The sequence below is a fragment of the Podarcis pityusensis genome, assembly GCF_964106645.2.
Source record: "Podarcis pityusensis genome assembly, chromosome: 2".
Taxonomy (NCBI): domain Eukaryota; kingdom Metazoa; phylum Chordata; class Lepidosauria; order Squamata; family Lacertidae; genus Podarcis; species Podarcis pityusensis.
Window position 1 is genome coordinate 37328045 of NC_138029.1, and position 9752 is coordinate 37337796.

At 44.1% G+C, this 9752-nt stretch overlaps 1 long non-coding RNA gene across 3 annotated transcripts; it reads left to right on the forward strand.

Moving 5' to 3' along the window:
• The first annotated feature begins 4682 nt into the window (after positions 1-4682).
• On the forward strand, positions 4683-9217 carry LOC308471444. 3 transcript variants are annotated; one of them, XR_013982965.1, is made up of 4 exons: positions 4683-5365; positions 6241-6328; positions 7595-8422; positions 9097-9217. It is a non-coding gene; the product is annotated as an uncharacterized lncRNA (long non-coding RNA). The 3 variants fall into 3 exon arrangements; XR_013982966.1 differs by having other exon boundaries at positions 4692-5365; positions 7595-7636; XR_013982967.1 differs by having other exon boundaries at positions 4699-5365; positions 7595-9217.
• The last annotated feature ends 535 nt before the right edge of the window (positions 9218-9752 follow it).

The following is a 9752-nucleotide window of genomic DNA, read 5'->3' on the forward strand; positions in this document are numbered from 1 at the left end:
GTGTGGTCTGAGAAAGGTCAATAGAAAGGCAGAACACGCAGCCACAAAATTCTGCTTTCTTTTCATATCTTTCTTCCACACACATTTAATAGACCGAGCATATTTTTCTCAGGGAAGGCGGGCGGGGGGGGGGGGGGAGAATGAATGACAACATGTACAGAGTAAATCCCCATTGTCCTATGTGGAGGAGGAAGGTATTTGAGCAGACATTTTCAGCTGTGAATGGAATACGATTTGCATAAATCATAAATGGAGCAGAGCTATTGTTGTTTCTATATCGCACAGCCTATATTTGATGACTTTTTAAAACACACACACACATACGTTGGTTTAAGACCAGAGTCAATGCTATCTCATGTTGGCTCCAGCGCCACAAAGTTGGGAAACTGGAAGCCAAGGATGATGCCATAACAGGTTATGGTGATCATACACAGGGCCCCCCGGACGTTTGACGGTCTATTGACCCTGTGCCGCCACTGCGATTGCTTTTTCCGCTGCCACCACCCCGTATCTCACAGGGACACACGGAGTCCAGTCAGTTGTTAACATAAACAAACAATCAAGTTTATTTTTAAATGCAGGAACAAGCTTATGGTTTCAGTTAATTTTTCTCTTGTCAGTTTCTTATTCTTAGTTACTAACAACTCCAAACTGATTATTCCAACTATCTATCTGACTCCACCTAACAATTCCTCTCATTCTCTCACAATACAACTCTACCAACCCACACCTACACCTCCCTCTTCCTTCTTCAACTCGCAAACCTCAACTCTCAACTCCCAAACCAAACTGACTTTCAAAACCTCCCACTCTAACTTTTATTCCCCCCTTGCATTCTCACTGGCCAATCACATCACACCTATTTTAACCCTTTCCTTATGACCCATCCTAGGAGGCAAACGCCACACAGGTGTACTCAGAGATCAGCAATGGTGTTGTGCAGTGTCATAAAGTATGCTTGCTTACAACTTACCCTCCATGCACTCACACTTTTTCTTGGTCTTTCAGGCCTAGATCTAGATGGGGTTGGGGTTGGGGATGAAGGACCTGGGGCCAGCAAAGATACCCAGTGCTGTTCTGGTCCTATATTGCCTTATGAAGCCTGTGAGCCTTACTGCATCACTAGAGGAATCCTCCTTTGTGTTGACCCATGCCTGTTTGCTGCTTACATCAGTAGCTGGCAATATGGGTTAAACAGTGGGAGATGGGGAGGTGTGGCCTCCCCGGATGTAGTGCCTCTTTAACTTTCTCTCTATCAAAGTATCATTTCAGAAGATGAGATGCCCTCTTATTTCCCCTACTGCAAAATCTATGGGAAATTATCGTTGCATGGTCTGTAAATACCAGACATTATAAAACTTTCCTAAGCAACTGGGCTATTATTATCAAGGTAAATCAATGCCGAACTTGCATATCACATTTTGATACCGTGGCAATTGCAGATTTAAAAGGCACATCTGGAATAGTTAATTGTGCAAAGTTCACAGGCATGCATTCACCCGTTGTTAATAAACCATTTATTGAAGCAGCTCTTATGGGTTTGTCTACTTTTTATTAGCTACTAGAAAATGCCCATAATTCTGATGGGGGAGTGGGTTCAGAAGGAAGGTTCAAGAGGAGGAGGTAGGCGGAAAGGCAGGCAGACAGGCAGACTGGCAGACAGACAGACAGACAGACAGACAGACACACACAGACACATCCACACAAGCACATCCACGCATTCTAGGTGAAGCACATGGTTGACTGTGGCTTTGCATATTTCACTGGTAGCACTGCACCTTTTGAAAGGGCTGCTGATTTATATTGCATAACTTATTTTATTGCCCTCTTTTCACATGAATGGTTTTTAAAATTGGAAATGCTGGTTTGTAAGCTGCCTTAAATTTTATGAGTATAAATGCATCCATTAATTATTGCGGGGACCCCAGAGTGGCACAATGCCCCTCCGTGTCGTGTGCCACATAATTCTACCCCTGCCTGCCCACACATCTTCAATGAAAATTGGCATCACCTAGTCTTAGGGAACAATTTCCTTCCAGGGCAACAATGTCCACACAGTTCAGGATGGCTATCCCAGCTTGTTGTCTCCACTGCTAGGCAGGCAGTTGTGCTGGGCAGAGCTTAGTTTAAAAATAAAAAAGGATGACTTGCTGAAATCAGACAGGCTTGCCAAGAAGCTGGAGGATATGGTTGTGCTGAGAGTTCAAGGATTTGTGGTTGACTATATCTGACAGATACACACAGACATGGGCTCTGGGGAATCACCACATCATGCAATGGAGGCACAGATGGGGTTATGAGGTCTAATATCTCAGACTGAGTCAAGCCATATATGCCTCCAGAAGCATTTGAGTCTTGTGCAGCCCCATCCTTTGCCTGTATACTCAGAAACGAGTCCCAGAGCATAGAACACAGTACATAGGATTGCATTATAAGTCTGCAATCCTATGCATGTATGCTCAGAAGTCCATCCCATTGAGCTCAATGTGGTTTGTATCCAATAAGCAAGTTTAGAATTGCAGCCTTAGGATCTTTGAAAGGCAAAGATCAGGCAAAGCAAAAAGGAGCAGTCATGTTGGCAGAGTTGATGATCTGCATACATGCTAAACAGAGAAATTATTTAGGTCAAATTCCATGATGTTACCAAATTACGTTAATATAAGGCTTCGTGTAATGATATCTTAAAACAAAGTCCCGCTTCTCAAAATTTGCAATCAGTAGAATATCGATCTAGCAATCGCTGCAAAGAAATCTCAAAGCCTCGACCAATGTTTACACATCCCATTCCTGAGGTTCAGAGCTATTTTCAGGAAATACCAACTCTTATTAGCCCTTAGGGAATGTTGGAACCTGATTAGTTGTTGGCCTAGACCTAGGAGAGGAGGCAAGCAAGAGGTCTGCACTCAATAATATTCATGGAAGAAATGTTGGCATCAAGAGAAAGCATTACATCTGGAGGGAGTCAAAGGAGCTAAGAGGAATTAAATGCAGTTAGCACCAAGGGGTTGATTTGAACAAATTTGATTATTTTTTTTCTGGAAGGGGATGTGAAATACAAATGTGTTTGAATCAGTTGCAATCAAACATATGCAAATTTACTGAAACACTCCCTTAAAAATAAAAAAACTATTTAAAGACATCGTTGAAATCAGCTGGATTTATTTTTATTTTCATTTCTCACGACGCAGAGATAGCCAGGTTTCTTCATACCACACAAAAACTAGCATTTACTGGAGCTGTTATCTACAATTCCCTAATGCTGACCTACTTACATTTAAATTGGGCTACAGGGCTAACACGGCACTATCCACAAACTACTTGTCAGCTTCCCCCCACCCCAGAGCTAAGGGCAACTGCTGTGCCTCTCCTAGAGCTGGAATCGAACCCAAATCAATCAATCCAAACCCAGTTATGTCATGAACAGATTGCTCATGAACAGATTGTCAGTTTGCAGCCCAATCCTAAATACTTTTATTCAAAGGTGTGCCCTCCTTGAGTTCAGCAGAATTTACTTCCAGGTAAGGATACTGAGCGTTGTAGCAGCTGTCCTTTCACGTTAAAATCACACTGGCACCACTGAGAGCTGCATTCTCTCTGTACAGTGCTACCTCGGGTTACATACGCTTCAGGTTACAGACTCCACTAACCCAGAAATATTACCTTGGGTTAAGAACTTTGCTTCAGGACGAGAACAGAAATTGTGCAGCAGCAGCGCAGCAGCAGCAGGAGGCCCCATTAGCTAAAGTGGTGCTTCAGGTTCAGAACAGTTTCAGGTTAAGAACGGACCTCTGGAACGAATTAAGTAGATAACCAGAGGTACCACTGTATTCTGAAAAGCCATTTGACCATGTGACTAAAAAATGCCTGCAGACACACACCATCTTTTAAGGCTGAAATCCTGTAACCATTTAACCTGGGATGAAGCCCCACTGAACTCAGCGGGTTGTACCCAATGTAGCACTAAGTCCACTTAGTGACCTATTTGTTACACTGGCAGAATGTTGTTGCACAATGAAAAGCACATAGTCGCACAATGGATTTCACAGCGAGATTTCACAGATGTTGCGTAATAATAATAATAATGATAATAATTTTATTATTTATACCCCGCCCATCAGGCTGAGTAATCTAGTCCGATCTTTTAACTGTCTTTGACAGTTGCCTGGAAGTCCTGAATCAAAAACTTCCTACAACAGAGGTTTCCCTTATTTCAGCCAGGTAACTTGGTCCACGGTCTCCTGTTCCTGCAAAAGGAAATGTCGATTATTGGCCTTTGGGGTGCAATCCTGTACACAATGTATCTGGGAATATAAGCCCCCACAAGAATTTAGGGCTTACATCGGAGTGCCCTGAGCTGCACGAAGGGTAGCTGCAATTTGTATTTTTTAGCCATTTCTGTCTTGAAAGGTAAGCGCCTTTGAAACAGCCCCGTTCAGAGGCCGGCCTTGGAACTCACGACGGTAGGATTCCATTCCGACCCCGAGAGGGCGCTCTATAGCTTTAGGCGTGAACCTCGGAGCCGGGGAAGCGAGGGTCACAGAGTTGGAGTGAGTCCTAGAACGGGAGCCCCTTGCTTCCTGCGGATCGCTTCCGCCCTCGAGCCGTGGCCTGAGTTCCGGTTCCGCGTGAGTTGTGCGCGCGCGTGCGCTTTCGGCTGCAGGAGGGTCTGGTGGAAGGTTTGCCTTGCGCGGGCGGCGGGGCTCTCGAGGCAGCGGGGGGGGGGAGGGCGGGGTGTGCGGCCTCCCCTTTTCTCTCCACGCGCTTCTCCATAGGACGTGGACGGGGCTGCTAGCAAGAGCTGAGCCTTACTAAATAGTCAGGGTGTCCCGGACCAGGACCTGGGTTCGAATTCCGCACACGGCCGTTATGCTCACCTGGGGTGGCCCTAGCGGGGCCGGACGCTACCTCTCTCAGCCCAGCCTAAACTACCTCGCAGGGTTGTCGTGGGGATTGGGTGAGAAGGGGGAGAGCCATGCATGCCACTTCGAATTCCTTGTTGGAGAAAAGGGGTATAAATGCAGTAAATTAATATTATCTCCTTCCCCCCCCGCCGCCAAAATAGTCTTTTCTTCATTGCATTACTCCTACAGTTAACAGTACACGGAAGTTTACTTCACAGGGGTGAACTTTCAGCAAGACTGCCTTGCCTCTGGTAGATTGATTAGTGGCAGCATGTAGATCTTCTGCTCTTGTGGGTAAGAATGTAAAAAGATTGGGCCCAGTGGCCCATCTGGTCCAACATCCTGTTCTCGCAGTGGCCAGCAAGATGCCTGTGGGAAACCTGCAAACCAGACCTGAGCACAGGAGCACTCCTATGGTTTCCAGCAGCTGGGACTCAGAAGCATTACTGCCTGGGATGGTGAAGGTGAAATCTTTATTGGAACATGTAATTATGTATGGGTCTGTCTGCTTTACTTGATTTTGGGTGCAGTGATGACTTACCTGAAAGAGCGCTATTAAGGGAGCTAAAAAGGAAATACAACATGGAGTCAGTGATGACTCTCTCTGGAATAAAGGTTTTAAGAAGGGGACTTGAGAAAATGCAGCAGAGTAGGTGGGAAGTCCCATGGCTCCAGATAACAGGGAGATTGTAGAAATTGAGTACTTGGAAAGTAAAGGGAGTTGGGTGGTGTGGCTGGGAATTGGGTCGTACCACTTGCTCCACCTTTCTGTCTTTGGTCTTCTGGCAGAAGCCAAATTTTAGGGGAAGTAAGAGGTTTTGAACTTGCTAGAAGATACTTAGAGGGTAAAAATCCAGTTGAGAAAGCAAGACAGTGGGAATTATGTATGCAAGTAATTCTTAAATTATAATATTCAATATTTGATATTCATTGGAGAAATGATAACCTATTATGGGAAGGACCAAGCTACTTTTAATGGATCCAGATTACATAAAGTGCTTCCCTCTCAGACGAATCCTGGCACTCAGGTGGACCCAAATATACTTTAGAACAGGCTTCCTCAACCTCGGCCCTTCAGATGTTTTGAGACTACAATTCCCATCATCTCTGACCACTGGTCCTGCTAGCTGGGGATCATGGGAGTTGTAGGCCAAAAACACCTGGAGGGCCGAGATTGAGGAAGCCTGTTTTAGAATACTGAGTGAGTATTCACCCTTGGTAATGGAAAGGAAACAATCTGTATACTGTACTTTTTATTATTGGTGCTTTAATACCTAAAAGGTAAATATTTTTGCCAATGTTCATGCTTTTCTCATACTGCAACTTTCTTTATATGTAGTAGTGGAACCATCCCCAAGATAAAAGCTATTTATATTTGGACAAGTTGACTACCATTTTGGAAGTACTGCATTTTTTTCCCCCTTGAGGTAAGACATTTGTTGTGAAAACACACCAAAATGAGTATTTGCTGCTTGGTGTAAAGCCCATGGGCTGGGAAATGGTTGCTGCGTAGCTGGGCCTGCTGTGGTCCTGCCTTGTACCAGCTAGCCTGACCTTGCCCTAGATGAAAACCTGGCAGCCTCTTTTTTGGGGTCTGCCCTGTGCAGTAACAGGTGTGAGCATTCTAGCAGCAGCTTGATGGTCATGTATGATACTGCATACAGATCTGTTGCGACATGCAGAGAAAACCCAGACTGCATTATGTTCTGTCAAGTGTCTAATTAAGGGCGGAGGCAAAACTGAGTAACTGCTGGATTTTATATTCCCAAAAATTGAGGGAGGGAGGAGACAGGCAGCCATTATGTGTTCATTCATCTCAGCAGCCTTTGGTTCAACCTGAAACTTGCATAGTGCCTGACATAACATCATTTGAATGTCTGCTACCTCCTCCCATATTCCATCTAAAGATTGTAATGTAGATTCCATGGCTTCACGATCAGCAAACTTTTTCTTACTTTCCCTTTCCCCCCTACCCTCTTTATCATGTAGCCCAGGGATAGACAACATGGTGTTCTCCAGATGCTGTTCTGACCATCAGCTCACATCATTCCTGGCCTTTGGCCATGCTGGTTGGCACTGATGGGAGTTGGGAGTCCAACAACATCTGCAGGGCATCAGCTTGGTTATCTATGATCTGTAGACCAGGGTTCGGCAACCTAAAGCCCATGGGCCGGAAGCAGCCCACGGTGGCCTTTTAACCGGCCCACGAACCACCCCTGAACTGAGCCGCCTGCTCAGCGAGTCCCCACGCACTGCGCTAAACCAGTGGCGCAGGGACACTAATAAATTAAATTAAAGGACATAGACATACTGCTTGTGGTTTCTAACTTAGTCTCTAACTTCCACATTCTACTTGGTCCTGGGTGTGTGCCATTGATTTGTCACACTGTTTAAATTCTGTAGCTGTTTAAATTGTTATAGGGCCACCATTGCTAGATATGGTGTGTCTGAAAGATGCAAGCAACCATCCTGTGATATGAAGTCTGTTTGTTTCCTGACAATTCTTGATACCAGGGTGGGCCCTTTTAAAATTCCAAGAATCGTCATGCTAAATAGCGAAGCAGAGTTCTAATATGCCTGTAGCTGATCTATTAACCATTTCATTTAAAAGTTTAGAAACATCTTCTTGTACAATGAACTTTGATCATATTAAAAATGACACCATGACAGTGACTATCAAATATTTCTTGTAGGTACTGATGGACCAAAAACAGTACAGAAAAGGATTCTCGTAGGTAAGTATGACTTATTTGAGATCTACCTTAGAGGCATGCAGGGGGACCTGTTGCGTATTAGGCCATATGCCAGAGATACAAATTGTATATTTCCATTGTACAGTAGGCCTTGGAGAGGGAAAAAGATTGACTAGGGACACCAGATCTCATTTGTGCATTGTCACCTGCCTTATTGGTCCCTCTGTGTGTTCTTGTTTTTATTAATTAGCAAGCCATTGTGCCTCTCATCAGTGGAAGCTCAGTGCTTGAAATATGCCTGCTTTAATAATTTGTCCTAATATTCCATACTTAGCAGAAGCCACTGTCCCTGTCATTTTGAAACATGACTTGGATTGTCTTCTTACTTACATTTCAAAATAAACTTGGTGTAACTTAAAGAGTAAATCAGCCAGCAGCAAATACGTTTTGAGTATACAGAATAGGCGTTGGGATTATCGCCTCGTTTAAGGTTGCTGATTAATTCTCACAATGGGGAATTGCTGCAACTGCTTGGTGGGCAGCAGTTCACCAGGTAAGGCGTCTGGAGGCCTGAAAACAGAGATAGGGAAGGCTTCAGTGCCTGACTATCTGGGGTGCTCATTGGACTGGGACCAACTGATGGAATAATAAAAACCTGTCAGTACAAGTATTCCAAGCCTGAACATGAGAACTGCAACTATTGGCATGCTTTCCAAATTGCTTTCTGGCCTCAAGGGGAGAAAATTGTGTTCTTTTGTGTTGCTAAACTGGGCCTTCATCTCCTGTAGGCATGGAGTAGCTTGAGCTCTGCACTCTGTTATTCCACAGGTAGCGTATTAGTTTTGGTTACCTTTGTTCATGGAGTGCTAAACTATCAGGCCACCTTGGCACAGGGAGCCCTTGTGTGCAGTTTTGGAACTCCTCTGTAAAGGTGGCCGACATCATTCCCTCAAAGTTGCAACCCTTAGGATCTGTCCCAAGAGTGTCTTTGAACTTTAAAAGCTGTACTCAGGCATCTCATTCTCTGTACTTAAGTCTCATACCAGGCTGGGGAGCTTTAGCTTCAGAGTGGTATTCAACTACATTTTACTCAGAGTAGACTAACCTGGTCGTGTTCATTTCAACGAGTAAAACTTAGTTGAACACAACTCTTAAATCCTCACCAAACCATGAAGCTCACTGAGTAATCTTGGGCTATTTGCCATCTCCCCTTAATTCACTATATACATGTGATGAATCATTGTTTTGGGCTTGTAAATTTCCAGCTATTAGGCAAGCATGGATCTGGGACATATTCAGAAATGCAGAGGATTGTGAGTAACTCCTTCTGTTACTCACAAATAAAACACTGGCAAATAAAGAGAATCTCCTGTTTTAATTCGGAAATAAGAGGATCTCTTCTATTGGAAATTATGGGGAAACACTAGCTTCTGATTTTATATGTGAAGCTTCTGGCTTGACTTTTCCTTGCCATAATGACCATTATAACTTTTACATTCCAGGTAAGTGCTGTTGGAAGAGCAGTGCTCAGGTTCTGCAGAGGAAAGGGTTGTCAAAATTCTGCTTTGTTCTCGTGTGTCATTCTGGTTTGTGTCACTTCATTAAAATCAGATGTTCTATCCTCACTGTGGCTTGAGTGTTAATGTCCTGCAGAAGGCACCCTTCTCAAAATATTTATTTTTGTCTACCTGTTGCTAAAGAGAAATGCTCCTATCTTCATTATCCCTGCCTGTATCCACTTTGTGATGTGACGTCTATCTGCATTCTCAAATTATTCTGGCTGTTGCATCCCTTTCTACCACTAGAGGGCGAAGAATTATACAAAATGACGGCTTATGTCTCCCTGGTGTCTCTTCTGGTGCAAACAAAAGGCTGCAATTACATTCCAGGAATTGTTGTCATAATAGATTACACAAGGGTGCTAGATGTTCTGTGGTGGTTGATTGGTTGTTTTTTTTTATTACAGTACTGAGCTTTTAGCAACCTACTTTAGAAAGCCTGGAAGAGCATCCCTTTAGAAGCTTCCAGCAATGCACTCTGCACAAATTCTCTGCATTGTGCATATATGAGCACATACATTGCTGTTTAATTCAAACTTCTGCTTGAGATGTGAAGTTATGAGAGCGGGAATGGGGGAGAAGGAGACAGAGGGGCAAGA